Genomic DNA, 15,722 nt, shown 5'->3' with positions numbered 1-15,722 from the left:
AGCACTTTACCATATTATTCACACATACATTGGGTAGCCAACCTTGTTTCCTAAAACAACAAGCTCTAGATGGGCCTACCACCCAGCATTTGGAGGTTAAAATGTGTCATTCATGCGGTCATCTTACTTTGCTGAGCACTTCTTATTGTTTCACACTTTCTTAGAGACCACTGGATCTTTGGCTATTCCTCCATATTATTCAACTGGTTCGAGACAGAGCTTTACTATTGAGTTCCCTTTTTTCACCATTCAGAAAGCTTATTGGTCAGCATTGTCACTATAGGATTGGGTGATGACTCTGGTGGAGGCTACCTATTGCATAACATAAGACCTGAATACCCTCCTACCCATATACTGATGTTTAAATATTTCCCCACTCCACTTCATTATTTCACATCCTTCCACTGATGCAGATCTGTGCACAATAAGCAGGCAAGCATCATTGTAAAAGAAGTGAGCTCTTGGGGGGACCCTCTATGAGTAGAATCCTTTGATCAGCTGGTCTGTCTGGTGGGTCATCAATTATTGGTTCTTTTGTTCATGCAAATAATTGACTATTTGACACTTCTGTCAGAGAAACCCATTGGACTGAGACAGAGTCCTATTACTGGTCTTCTTTTGGACCCCCAATAGTATTTATCAGTGTACCAAAGACCCACCTTCAGGATGGCCACTACAATGCTGCACTATAACATCCTAATTACCCATCAGTTATTAGGTATAGCTGGACAACATAATATGTGTGTCCTTTTCCATCCATTTACTGGGGAGTGGATTGCCTTTCCTTAGTCCCACTCCACAATTTCATGAGCCACAGAATGATACCATCATTGATTTAATGGAATGCATAACACTAGGAATTGATTTTTGGTGAATTGGAGGCTACACACACCCTAGCTATCAACTTCAGAATTAAGAATTCACTCACTCTTTGTTTTTTTAGACCCTTTAATATTTTTATATGATGGCACATGTCCAGCCCCGATCTGAAATAGTTCCATTCTGGTTAATCTTTTTTAAGGATAATAAACACAATTTAGAACATAACATGAAACTAAACAAGAAAAAATATAAAAGTCATTAACATTGTAACAGCAAAACTTATAACATAATGTATATACCATAAGCGCAGTCTTGTTCGCAATCTATATAGGACAAATTATGTTAAATGCTATTATATACTTGCATGAAGAATAACAGTATATCCAGAAAGCAGCTCACATAGTGTCTGAACCAGGAGATGACCTTCAAAAAGGTGAATAACAAGGATACTCTATTGTATAAATAAAGTTTAATGAAAACACAGCAAAGTACTTAATTCATACAATACGGTTAAGCACTTTCATCCTTTTACTAACTGGACTTCATGAGACTCAACAAATCAGTATTTTGAAACTCCTAATGACAGTACAAGCTTCTAGTCATGTAACTTTACAAAACAAAAATCTTAAACCAATAAATTGCCAAAAAATAATTATCAAAATGAAAAAAATGTTCTAGATTTAAAAAAATACAAAAACTCTAATACATTAATTACACAGACTTTTGAATCATGAAATTATTAACAAACCAATAATATACCTATAATGTATTCATACATAAAAAACATTAATTCTGTGTAAACACCTTTTACAACTGTGAAAAGTTGTGAATAACAGCAGATCTGTAATTTTTGGTGTAGTAGATATGTCCCTCTTATTATAACGGACACAGAATGCCAAGGTTGTGGTGTCACTAGAAATCAAAACAATGCATCTGAGAAAGACATTTTACATCAAAAAGATTTTTTGAGAGATTTACAAGCCTGATTTCACGAAGAACTCAGGTTTTCATTTACACTGGGCAATATGACTACCCAGTACACAGGACGTAAATCTTGTTATGTTGAATAAGACTTTTGAAAATAATTTTTAAAGATGTGTAATTTACAACTTGATAACTGTTACTTAAAAGAGTGTTTGAAAGTAAAAGAAAGCTTCCCAAAGGTCTTAGACTGCATACATTTCCCAACGGACTTAATATGTGTTATGAAGAATATGATGAGCTCACTCGTATGTTCAACAGATGTGGTTTCACACTTATCTTCACTATTAGATGGAACTCTTCACAAATTAATGATCTGTTTAATGAAATAACTACTGAACAAAATAAAATATCAGATGATTTATTGTTTGATGTTTATAAACATAAGTACTGTGATGTCCATGCACTGGCCCAGCAATCAAGGAGCCTCAATCCTCATCACTAATACCAGTGAGGGGCGTCCATGTAATGAAAGGATAATAAATACACACACAGTGAAGTACACTTTCCCTTAAGAGTACACAGAGATCACAATCAGTCTGGGGCTTGTTTCTCCCTTTCTCTCCAGGTCCCCAATAAGACTTCCCCCTAGCACAGCTATAGGGTCTAGATCTCAGCCTAGTGGGCAAGCTAAAACCTCCAAGACCCTCTCTGTCCAAGCAGAGCTTTGTTTCCCTTCCCAAGTAGTTTTTACACACACACACACACACACACACACACACACACACACACACACACACACACACACACACACACACACACAGACACATTTTGAGATGAGTTATATACAATCACACAGACACTCCAGGGGAAGGCTGGCACAGATACTCCAGCTGTGCCCTTTTACCCAGACTATGTAGGAGTACCACTTGCCACCACCCACTAATATGTATCAGTACTAAAAGGTCCTTATGAAAGGATGTCCAATTATACTGTGCAATATTATTATACAAATGGTAAGTGTGACGGAACAGTAAGGCTGTTGGAGTGGCTTTGTACAATTTCACTAAATACATGCAATGTACTCTTAGAGCTTAAATTATCTCTACACAAAACAGCCACAGTTGAAAGGTTTAAAAATATTTAATAATAAATAATAAAAACACAAGACAATACTTCTTATTACACAGTGACAGTGAAGAATTCAGAGCTCACAGAGAAATACTTAAAATAATACAGTAAAAAAGTTCTGACATCAATACAGAAAAAAACTTAACTAATCTTCCTAGTTCCTAGCTATATCTAAGAGAAAATAAAGTTCTAAGATAAACTTACATATACAACACAGGCAAAGGGCTGGTGAGTTGGATGTTCTCAAGACAAATGCTAAATGCTCTCTGATTTTCTCTCCTTAAATTGATAACACAGTGCTGCTTCACATTACATCATTCTTACCAATTCTCCGGTTTTCCCGGGCTAACAGAAACTCAGAGGTTAATAGCCCTTTTGATCTTGGAGCTGGTCAGGAAACCAGAGCAATAAAATAAATTATACATGTAAATTCTAGCCATTAACTATGGCCTCAAACAATAGCCAGAATTCCTTCATCCAGACATCTTGGCTTCGAGTTTTAGATCAAAGAATTTTACAATGCTTGACTTTCTTACAGCAGAGTGCACTGTTGTTACATTTTTTACAGTTCAACATCCAATACAGTATTTTCACATTTAAGAGAACAAGCCTGTGGCTTACATTAATATTTACAAATGACAGAATTATCTAAAAAAATCTATCTAGCTAGGCTGGCAGCCTTCAGCTAACTTCACAGATACAATCAGATTCTTAATAAAGTAGATGATAATTGTATGTTAGTTTTGGATAGGAAAAGGAAGAAACTAATTAGAGATGCTAATGAGTATGATAATAGCAATTCATATACTATTCCCACCAATGCTAAACATTTATGACCAAATTATTTAGTCCCTAATATTCATGAAGGTCCAGGAAGGCATAGCACCAGGGATACAATGGGAAGTTTCTAGTGAAATGTGTTTTGATGATTTCCCATTCCTAACTAGGAGATCAGAAAATGTAGAAAATAGAACTGTTAGACTTATAGTTCACATTTCCAAGATGTTCCCCCTACCAAGCTCACAGAGGTCAGAAACGAAAAATCAAACAGGCAGAAGAAGGGGAAGAGGAAGGGAAAAAGTTCAAGAACAACCACAGGAACAGCAACAATTAACTGATATTAATGACTCACACAATAAGATTGAGGCATATCACAATGGAACACTTCTGAGTTTTACAGGTTTTAACATATTTAATTATAGTCACCTTAAGATGACGGAGGGTCATTTTCCCTTTTCAATAAAGGATTTCAATTTGTGCCTTGCAACAATACAGATATTGGTGATCTAGTTACAGAATTACAACTTTGCACTAGAAAACTTAATATTTCATTATGTTTCAAAGATCAACAGCATGCTAGTTGTTATTCTGACACTTTTCTTAAAAAGAAAAGTACCTTCAACTCCCCATTAAAGCTCTTGTTAGTGAATTTTGGAAAATGTTGCAAGAGAGGTTTTTTATAAATTAATAAAATCCTTATATCCTTATTATTTTAATATGGACAAAACGGAAAGACATATTTTGGATTCTCTCAAAATAATTATTTAGTAAGGGTTATAAAATCTGACAAGGGTGAGGGTATCATATTTCTGGACAAGATAGATTATGTGAGCAAAGTGTTTACTATGTTGCAAGATCCAGATAATTATGGAACAGGATCGAAGAATGAAATACACATTGCTTACAGAAAAATTTATCTTTTTTTAGATTACTTACTGGCACGAGGGGTAATTTCACCTGAAACATACAATTTTTTGAATATTAAAAATCCACTAATTCCAGCAGCGCTTGGAATTCCAAGCATACTTAAAAACATGTTGGATCCCCTATTTGGGTTAATAGTAGCAGCACAAGGGTAAAAAAACTATCCCCTGGCTGTTCATGTAGACTGTATCTTGCATAATGCTTTTACATTCCATTCATTATATTTTAAGAGATCCACGAGATTTTTTTAATAAAGCTTAGACAAGAATATTATAGTAAAAACTGTAGTTTTCTCACTGTTGATGTAATAGGTTTGTTTTCTTGTATATCGCACACATCTGGGCCAGAATATTTCCATTTTGCACTGCTTGAGTTGATCAGATTTGACAACACCCTCATTAACTTCATTATGGATTTAATAAAACTAATTGTATATAACAACTTAATTTATTTAATACTTCAGACAGATTAAGGGAGTGGCCATGGGTGCAGCCTGTGTCCCTGTATGTGTAAACCTTGTTATGTACAGGTGAGTACAGAAGTTTATGTTTTAGTCTATTTAAGATATCTAGATGGCATGTTTATTTTTGGGCAAGGTCTACTGATACAATCCAGTACTTTTATAAGTCTATTAATAACACCACAGATTTCTTGAATTTTACTTATCATCAGAATAATAGTTCAGTCAGATCTACTTTAATTAAATGAAAGTGGAATCCGTAGAATACGAATCCATCGACACATAAACAGCGAAATGCAGAAACATCGAATGCACTAAATAGCGAAATCGGAAATGTCGAATTGTCATAGTTGGCCCATCTGCGGTATAGCTCCTTAAGGTAAGTGTGCGATAGTTACGGACCTTAGGGTTAGGGTGCGGGTTAAGGTAAGTGCATAGATATGTAATGTATGAAAGGTTTAGTGTAGGGTTTTGTTAAGTGCATGTGTGTGGAATATTTACTTTGCGTGGGTATAGTTCTGTAGGGTAAGTGTGTGGTAGTTACAGACCTTAGGGTTAGGGAGGGGTTAAGGGTAGTGCATAGATAGTTGTGTATGTGGGGTTTAGTGTAGGGTTACAAGTGGGGTTTTGGTGCTTTAATTTAGGGTTAGTAATAGGGTTTTGGTTAGTGTATGTATGTGTTTTTGTTGTTGTGTTTGCGTAGGTAGTATGTTACGGGCGGTGGGGTTGTCCGACTATTGTGGCTTCGATGTTTAAATTTCGTGATTTTACGTGTTCAACGTTATCGTGTTTCGCTGTTTATGTGTCGACTGATTCGTATTTGACGGATTCCGCTTTTGTTTAATTAAAGTAGACCCGTTCAGTCAACTATTTGGACATTACACATTTGAAGAAAATAGGCAAAACTATCTACAGTCTATAGGAAACCCATGTTTTCCAACACAAATTTACATTTTCAAAGTAGTCACCCCTTTTATTGTAAGAAAATCTTATTTAAAGAACAATTCGTAAGAGCTGCTAGGATGTGTTATAGCTTAGATCTTTTTGAAACTTAATATGATATAATATACAATCCCTGGGATTCAGCAAGCAGCCGTGCAGGAATAAGTTATTCCTGCACGGCAGGGACTGCTCCTGTACAGCACGGTAGTGTACATGGCATATTCATGAAGGTGCACTGCCTGTACTGTTAAACTTACATGGAGCCATGTATGAGTACAGGGGGTGTGTCTGAGGCAGAGTTCTCACAATACTCATGCCCCTGCATTACAGAATTGCCTTTCAGCAATTAAAATGAGCAAGAATGCTCATAACAACCCCAACACGTCAGGAACATACCTCTCAACTGTACATATTTTCGCAGAATGTCCAGATGTTTGTCTCATATTTTGGTATGTTCCTCCTAAAATCTGCACCTTTCTGGAAAATAGCTTAAGTAATGACAAACATTTGAGTTTAAAAGACCCCACATCCTTCAGAAAATCCATGCTAATGCAAGATCTTTCAGTATATCAACTAAGTTTGTAAGAGCAATATTTAAAAGCTGTCTCTATTTGTCCCCCCATCATTTTAGGGTTTGTCCAGAGATTTTGCTCCAAGAGATTGGGAGGTATGCCCACTATGATGCAGAAAGCTGATAAAAGTACACGGTTTAGTATTAGTAGGGATATTCTGAAAGGTATAAATAAAATAACACAACAAAACTTTTTTTTTATAAATGCGATAAAAGTTTAAGCATAGCTGAGAGGGTGTGCCCGTTGCTTAGCTATGCTTAGTCCAGCTTAAACAGCACAAGAAGTTAAATAGCAAGAGACATCCAACTTAAATAGTTTTGCAATAGTGTAGTGGTTATCATGTACACTTTGCGAGCAGCCATTCCTGGTTCAGTCCCCACTGTAACAAATTCACATTTTAAATGTGACAGCAGTGCATAAATATTTTTTTTTTGTATTACCTACTAAATAACATATATTTGTTAACCGCAGTACTGCATTAGGTCCAGATGTGAGGTGTCAGTATAATAAAGTTGTGAAATCCCCATATAAACACAATTGCCCCATACAGTATAGTCACACATGAATAAATGTAATGAAAGCACATTGGGGGATGTCAGGGACAGTAAACAAATTTATAATATGAAATGAATGATGAATCAATGCCATACAGCAGATAGTCTATAAAATGAAAAATAAGCAATGCTAAGCATTGCACAGCTCTGATTACCAGGTGTAAGCATTGTGTAAATATGACTACTAAGCAATGGGTAGCCCAGCTAAGTGGATTTGCCCATTGGTAAGCAGCGCTGAATCTGTCCCTTTAAGCAATGCCAACCTTAGCTAAGCAGGTTTGCCCATAGCTTAGCTTAGCTCAGCGTATTCAAAACCATCCAATCACGGCAAAGGGTGAGAAATCAGTCATATTTAAACCCCACAGGCAGGAATACGGCTCATAACTGGTTTCAGCTTCCCACTGTAGGCAGTATGGCTGGAGTTGGAGAGGGATTGCCCTTACGGGTGCAGCGCTGGGGCATCCAGGAGTCCAAGGTCATGGTAGGACTCCTGGTAAAAAAACATGATGAGAGACTGCTGCAGGGCCAGTACCAAGGCTCCCACTTTAAAGCGGAAGCCTGGGACTGTCTCACCCGTGACATCACCAGTGTCACTGGTATCCCTTGGACTGGTGAGCAGGTCAGGCACCACTATGCCGACTTGAAACGGAGGAAGAGGGAGCTCTTGGACCAGTGGATCTAAGAATCAAGGCAGAGGGGTGATGTGCCAGCAGTGTGTAAGTACTCATACCAGTAACTGTTTAATAATGTCCAGCCTGTGTATATGATGGATAGGTATGGCTAAATATTTCTCTATTTCTCTTACAGCTGCAGCTGAGCAGGCTGTGAATCAGGAAGCCCATGTGAGTAGGCTGCAAAGGCTGTATCACGAGGCTGGTGAGTAACAATCCTGCTTGTAGTAGTCAAACCAAATAAATATAAAAGTAGTAGAAAGTCAGCTGCCAGTATAAAAACTGTTTTGTGTATGGGTTGTACTGAATAAACCAGGCACTATTACAGTAATAGTCCCATATAGGTTGTATTTAAATAAAACTGTAATTGCCTGGCAATAAAGCTCTAAATCCTGGACTGGTTGCGTTTACTCTGGTATCGTATGGCATTTTTAGTGTTGCATTATCTGAATAGTAATGTTGTATTAACCACTATTACCCACACTGTGCTACATAATAAAAATGTCTAGCAATGTCTGTATAAGACTGTTGTAATTACAAGGTCAGAGTGTACAACCGAGAGAGACTTAGGCAGAAAACAGTGAAGAGACAAACAGCAATATCCAAATAGCACACTCTACTGTGACTTAAATGGTTGCATTTTTAGTAGACACAGCCATGGTTCGAATCCTGGGAGTGGTAGTAAGCTATATGCATAATCATACCTCTCAACTGTACAGATTTGTTCAGAATGTCCAGATAATTGGCTCATATTTTCTTCCTGTTACCCTGTCTTCCTGGCAAATCAGTGGGATGATCTCAGAATTTTAGCCAGCAAATAATGACATACGTCTGATTTTCAGACCTCAAAACCTAAAGAAAATATATATGAAAATAATCCTGTCGCTCTAGCAGCAAATGTGTATGAGAGCAATATTCAAAATCTGTCCCATTTCTACCCCCATGTTGTCAAGCTATGACCAGAGTGTGTGCATTAGCAGACTGAGAGGTATGTGCATAATATTAACTCAGAATCTGGGAATATGTATGGAAACAGTCAGGTAGGTTAACAAACATTCCCTCTACACACCTGTCAGATAAGAAAACTGTGCCTGCCAATAAAGATTGAATCCTGGATTTGTACTGTTTACTCTGTTATTGTATGGCTTAAATGTAGCATTCAGAAAATCTGATATCAGAATAGTACTGTTGTGTCAACCATTGTTTCTCACACTGTGCTACATAAAAATATGTCTAGGAATCTCAGTATGAGACTGTTGTAATTACAAGGTCAGACTGTACAACCACGAGAGACTTAGAAAACACTGAAGAGATAGACAGCAATATTCAAACAGCACACTCCGCTGACACTTAAATTGTGGTATTTTTATCAGACACAGCCATGGTTTGAATCCTTTGAGTAGCAGTAATCTGTATGCATAATCATACCTCTCAACTGTACACATCCTTTCAGAATGTCCAGATAATTGGCTCATATTTTCTGCTTGTTTCCCTATCCCCGTGGCAAATTAGTGGGATGATCTCAGATTTGTAGTCAGCAAATAATGACATTTGATTTTCAGACCTCAAAACCTTCAGAAAATGTGTATGAAAACAAATCCTGTCACTCTATCAGTCCTCCAAGTTTATGAGAGCAATATTCAAAATATGTCCCATTTCCACCCCCATGTTGTCAAGCTTTGTCCAGAGTGTGTGCAATAAGAGATTGAGAGGTATGGTTATAATATTAACTTAAAATCTGGGAATATGTGTAGAAACAGTCAGGTAGTGTTAACAAACATTCCCTCCACAGGTATACCAGGTAAGAGATGTAGAATTTTGCTATAAGACAGTTGAAGTATACACTTGTTTACAAATATACCACTGGGCAAACCAAGGCCATAGGGTAGTGTAATAATACCTGTACCTTAATGATTAAAGTAATGATCATTAAAGTTGTGAGAACTACAAGGACATATAAGTTGTTAATTGACATCCCCCCCCCACCACCATATCTGCAACAATAATCTAAATACACACATCAGTCGGTATGTTTACACCAAACCTACTGTTGGGACATATGTCCTATTGTTCAATAAATATTGAAATCTGTTTCTATTAATGTTCCATGTTGAAATACTATAATTGGTGGCCTGTTGCTATCAATGTAACCTGCATGTCATTATATTGGCCACTGTGGTTCCATATATGCATGTGTTCAATTTGCTATGCAACTGTTCCAAATCTGTTTTTTTGGGTTAATGGGAAAAAAAGGAAGCCAATCTGGTGGTCCCCTGCCATAAACAAACTTTACAACAAAAGGAAGAAACTGATGCAGAAAAGAGGAAAATCCCAGGATGCAAAAAACTCCCTTACCAGCCTCAGTAAGAAGCTGAGATCCATCATAAAATCCTCCATAGCTAGTTACGAAAATAAAACTGCCAAATTTTCCAAAGACAGCCACAAGACATTATATAGCTATGTCAAGAATCTAAATGGCAATGCTCTGATCTGCTCTGAGCTACAACAGAATGGCATTAAATATACTGATCCCAAGGATATTGCCAATATCCTGGCAGATTGATTCAGTGCCAACTTCATCCCCCCTCACCCCCTAAAGGGCCCATCTCAATACCAAAAGATTGCCAAATTCCAGTAATAACAGCCACACAAGTACAAACCGCACTCTCCAAAGCTAAGAATACAGCATCCATGGGACCAGATGACATCCCGGGCTGTGTACTACATGAATTACAAAATGAACTGGCATCTCACCTAAGTGTCATGTTTAATCATAGCCTCACCTCAGGCTTCGTGCCGACTGAGTGGCGCACAGCTACAGTTATCCCAGTCCACAAGGAGGGATCCACATTGGATCCTGAGAACTACTGCCCCATCAGCCTGTTGAGCTTGATCTGCAAGGCCATGGAACGTATTATCATGGAACTTATAAACAAAAACATTGGCAACCTTCAAACACTGGACCCAACCCAGTTTGGGTTTGGGAAGGGACGATCTTGTCTCCTGACTGACTTTTTTGAATCAGTCTCCAGAGCTGTGGATGAAGGTAAGGCAGTCCACAGAGCCTATCTGGACCTCGTCAAGGCCTTTGACACCATCCCCCACTCTGGAATCAAAGATAAACTTACTAAGCTGGGCATTAATCCCTACGTCATTCAGTGGGTTGCCAACTGGCTTACTGACAGAACCCACACTGTAAAAGTAGCCAACGCCAAATCCAGCTCCAGACAAGTGGCAAGTGGAGTACCTCAAGGTTCAGTCCTGGGACCACCCTTGTTTGGCATCTACTTCTCTGAAGTACAGGCCAACACTAAGGGACTCTGGCTAACAAAGTTCGCAGATGACTGCAAATTGGGAGCCATTATTGAATCCCCAAATGATGTGGATATTCTAAAAAAGGACATTACAGGAACAGATGCTTGGTGCCAGAGCCATGGGCTCAAGCTCAATGCCACGAAATGTATAGTTATCCCCTTTAGGAAAAAACATGTACCCATGAATTACCACATAGGTGGCAGTACACTAAACGCCGAAAGTGTGATAAGAGACTTGGGGACACAGGTGGACAATGGTCTCACCTTTGATAACCACGTCGCCACAACAGTCAGGAAATCCTTCTATGTGGCACACCTCATCACTAAGGACTTTTCATCCAGAAAAAGGGAAGTCATTGTCCCACTGTACACATCCCTCATTAGACCCATTATAGAATACAATGCCCCACTTGATATGTACCTCTCAAGACATCTGCAACAACTGGAAAGACCGCAGAAATACCTCACTAAAATAATCACAGGCCTAAAGCAGATGCCCTATGCTGACCATCTAAAAAAATTCCAGCTATATTCTGTCACATATTGTCTACTCAGAGGTGATCTCTTCTTAACATAGAAGGCCATGTCAAACCCAGAGCTGCTGGACATGCTGCACATAAAGAAATCCCAATCTCCCAGAGCCACACGCTCCAAGGATCTAAAGCTTGTCATCATAATGAACAAAATATGCTGGTGGGATAGGTTCCTGACCCAGAGACTCCCCAGACTCTGAAACAGACTGGCCATGCATGTCAAGCAGACCGCCTCTTTGGCCCTCTTCAAAAGGAACCTTGACGATTGGATGGGAGATAGGAAATTCACCCCAGGGATTACATCAGTTGCCCTGTTAGACAGGGGTCCAGGGAAGTAAATATTGTGGGGAGAAATAACCACGGAATTGTTATGGCTAGGTTTGTATAGGCCCTAGGACCGATGGCCTAGTACCAACTTATGAACCTATAATCTATGCATGCTGCTATAATTAATCTTGAATTGTGTTGACTATTACTAACCCACATAGGTTTTAAAACTGCAACTCCATAGCACGTTTGGGAAGGCCAGTCCCAGCGGACCCACCTCTCCCACCTCATCTGGCCATGGCACTGGGCTCCAGCACATCTGGAACCATCCCCAGGACCTACTCGTCCTCTGGTCCTGCACCATCTTTGTGTGGAACTGCCTCAGGGGATGGGGCTCGCCCCCCCCCAAGGAGCAGGCACGGACAGGAAACTGTCACCCATAGTCAGGTCCGGGCTTGGTTCGTAGCGAGCTCCAAAAGGAGTTTGGAGAGCTGCTACACCAACTTGAGGGCTACATGGAGCATTTAGAGGGTGGGGCTGTCCCTCCTACCCAGCCACCAGCACAACCACCTTCAGGAAGGTGCAGTGGTGACTGTCCATGGGTGGGGACCTCAGTCCCACTGTTTCAATTTGGGAGCTGATAGGCTTCTGATTTCCAAGCATCCCACCCCATCCAGGGTGTTTACCCTGCACATGTGTCATATACCACCCCTGTATGCTATCTTGTCTTTCTTGTTTGTCTTCCTACCCAACCTACCTCCCAAAATATACCTGCTATCCTTCCCTAACATCCCACGCTCACCTTAAAAAAAAGGGCAATCTGTTCCCCAAAAAAATCTCACCCCATACATAGCTGTCCATTTCACACGTGTCCACTGGACACATGTAATGTGGTGTAATTGGCTTCACAACATATTATTGTTGTCCTCATCCCTCTCTCAGGGGTTTGAGTATCCAAATCTACCTCCAAATTCAGTACATATGCACAGCTGTTGCTGTAGAAGAAATGGGCAGCTATGGACCATGTACACCACAGCCACAGTGATTTACCACTACGCCATTTGAGCTGTACATAAATGTGATGTTTTCTCAAAGATATCATGCAGATCAGACATTCAACAGTAGGGAAAATGCATTTATATATGTAGATGTATGTATATATATATATATATATATATATATATATATATATATATATATATAGGTTCATAGGTTCATAGGTTCATACTAGGCTATCTGCCCTAGGGCATTTATAAGCCTAGCCAGAGTGTGTTTGGCTTTCGCCACCCATTTTAAATTAATTTTGCTATGCCTTTTTTTGAGGTTAGTATACTGTGCCTCTGTCTAACAGTGACACAGAAGTGATATCCGGGGTAAACCTACGATCTCCCATCCACTCATCAAGATTCCTCTTGAAGACAGTCAATGTGGGACTCTGCCTAACCTGGACTGGGATTTTATTCCAGAGTGAAGGGAGCCTCTGGGTTATGAATCTGTCCCTCCAGCATGTCCTATTTATTTCAGTGCTGAGGTTCAAGTCTCTCAAGCGCGTAGCTTGATGGGATATGGATTTTCTGAGGTGCAGCATGTCCATTAATTCCGGGTTGGACATGGCTTTATACGTCAGGCACAGATCGCCTCTGAGCAGGTGGTATGCCACTGAGTAGAGCTGGAGTTTCTTTAACCGGGCAGCATATGGCATCTGTTTGAGCCCTTTGATCCTCCTGGTGAGGTACTTTTGGGGTCTTTCCAGTTGCAGCAGGTGTCTGGTAAGGTACATCCCAAAAGGGGCATTGTACTCAATTATGGGCCTGATGAGGGATGAGTAAAGAGGCACGATGACCTCCCCTGATCTAGATGTGAATCCCTTCATGATTAGGTGGGCTATATAAAATGTTTTTCTAACCACTTTGGCCACGTGGTTGTCAAATGAGAGATTGCTATCAACTTGGGTCCCCAGGTCCCTAATGACTTCTTCTGTACTTAATGGATTACCACCTATGTGGTAATTTGTGGGCACTTTGTTTTTGCCAAAGGGGATAACTATACACTTTTTGGCGTTTAGCTTGAGGCCATGGCTCTGGCACCAGTTGTCTGTTTCTATGAGGCCCTTTTGGAGGATGCTTGTGTCGGCTGGAGAGTTGATTATGGCGCCCAGTTTGCAGTCATCTGCGAACTTGGTCAGCCACGGTCCTTCTGTGTTGGCCTGTACCACCGAGAAATATATACCGAACAAGTAAGGTCCCAGGACTGAGCCTTATGGGACGCCACTTGTAACTGGTTTGGAGTCTGACATGGCTCCAGCAATTCTAACCATGTGGGTTCTGTCCTTGAGCCAGTTTGCAACCCATCTAGTGACATAGGGGTTTATATTTAAGCTGGTGAGCTTATCTATAATGCCCGAGTGGGGTATTGTATCGAAGGCTTTTGCGAGGTCCAGGTAGGCTGTGTGGACCACCTTCCCCTCGTCAATGGCCTTGGTGACTGTTTCAAAGAAATCAACCAGGTTTAAGAGGCAGGATCTGCCCTTAACAAAGCCAAATTGGGTAGGATCCAGTGTCTGTAGGTCCCCAATATCTTTATTTATGAGGTCCATGATGATCCTTTCCATAGTTTTGCAGACCAAGCTAGTCAAGCTTATGGGGCGATAGTTTCCAGGATCCATTGAGGCACCACCTTTGTGGAGAGGGACCACTGTTGCTGTACGCCACTCTTTGGGTACATATCCTGTAGTAAGGCTAAGATTGAACAGTAGTTTTATGTTTGGGTTTAGCTCTTCTTGGAGTTCATGTAGGACGCAGCCCGGGACACCATCTGGTCCCATTGATGCTGTGTTTTTTGCTTTGGAGAGGGCGGCTCTTACCTGAGCATCTGAGATGTCAGGGGGGCAACACTCTTTTGGGATATATATTTGCCCTTTTGGTGGGGAGAGGGGGGAGAAGTTTGCACTGAACCTGTCAGTTAGGATGTTGGCAATGTCTGTGGGCTCGGTGTATTTTTTGTCATTTTGGACTAATTCTGAGCATATCTGGGAATTCCCACCCAGGTTCCTAAAATAACTAAAGAAAGCCTTGTGATTATCCCTAGTGTCCTGTGCAATTTTTCTCTCGAAGCTGGCCTTAGACGATTTTATGAGTGCCCGTAGTTTTTTGCTAATACTGATCAGAGATGCCTTCCCTTTTTGGGATTTTGCTCTATCATGTAGTAGCTTCCTCCTTCTATTGTATAGTTTGTTTATGGCTGGGGTCCACCAGACAGGACGCCTGCCTTTGGAGGATTGGGTCTTGGTTTTATTTGGGATTGCATGATCCATGCATTCCTGAAGGTGTTCATAGAATGCGTTTATAAAGGATTCTGCGGTCTGAGCCGTATTTTCCACAGGCCCAGGGGCTTTGAAGGATTTCGCCTCGGTTTTGAGGCATGTGAAATTTGCTTTAGAGAAGTTTTTCACTGTGGTTTTCTGGGCAGGGGTTGGGGTCGGGATGTGAATATCCAGTGAGATTAGTTTATGGTCTGATCTTACCAGTGAGGGATACACTTCTGGTCTGGAGCATAGTGTCCCCATGTTGGTGATGATCAGGTCCAGTATGTTTTCCCCTCTTGTGGGAGTGGTAACAAGTTGTTCCATAGCATTTGAGTTTATAAATTCTAGGAACCTTTGGGCTAGGGTGTTGGAGCTAGAGTAATGCTCCCAGTCTATGTTTGGGTAGTTGAAGTCGCCCAATATAATGGTGTTTGGAGAGACCTTCATATTTTCCAGTATTCTCAGGAAGGCCAAGTGGGGTTCCTGTGTTTGGGAGGGTGGTCTGTAGCAGGCTATAAACTGGAAGG

This window comes from Protopterus annectens, chromosome 2.part1, assembly GCF_019279795.1.
Source record: "Protopterus annectens isolate FY-2018-M chromosome 2.part1, PAN1.0, whole genome shotgun sequence".
Classification (NCBI taxonomy): Eukaryota; Metazoa; Chordata; order Ceratodontiformes; family Protopteridae; genus Protopterus; species Protopterus annectens.
The sequence above is the reverse complement of the archived record's forward strand: the minus strand, read 5'-3'. Positions refer to the sequence as shown.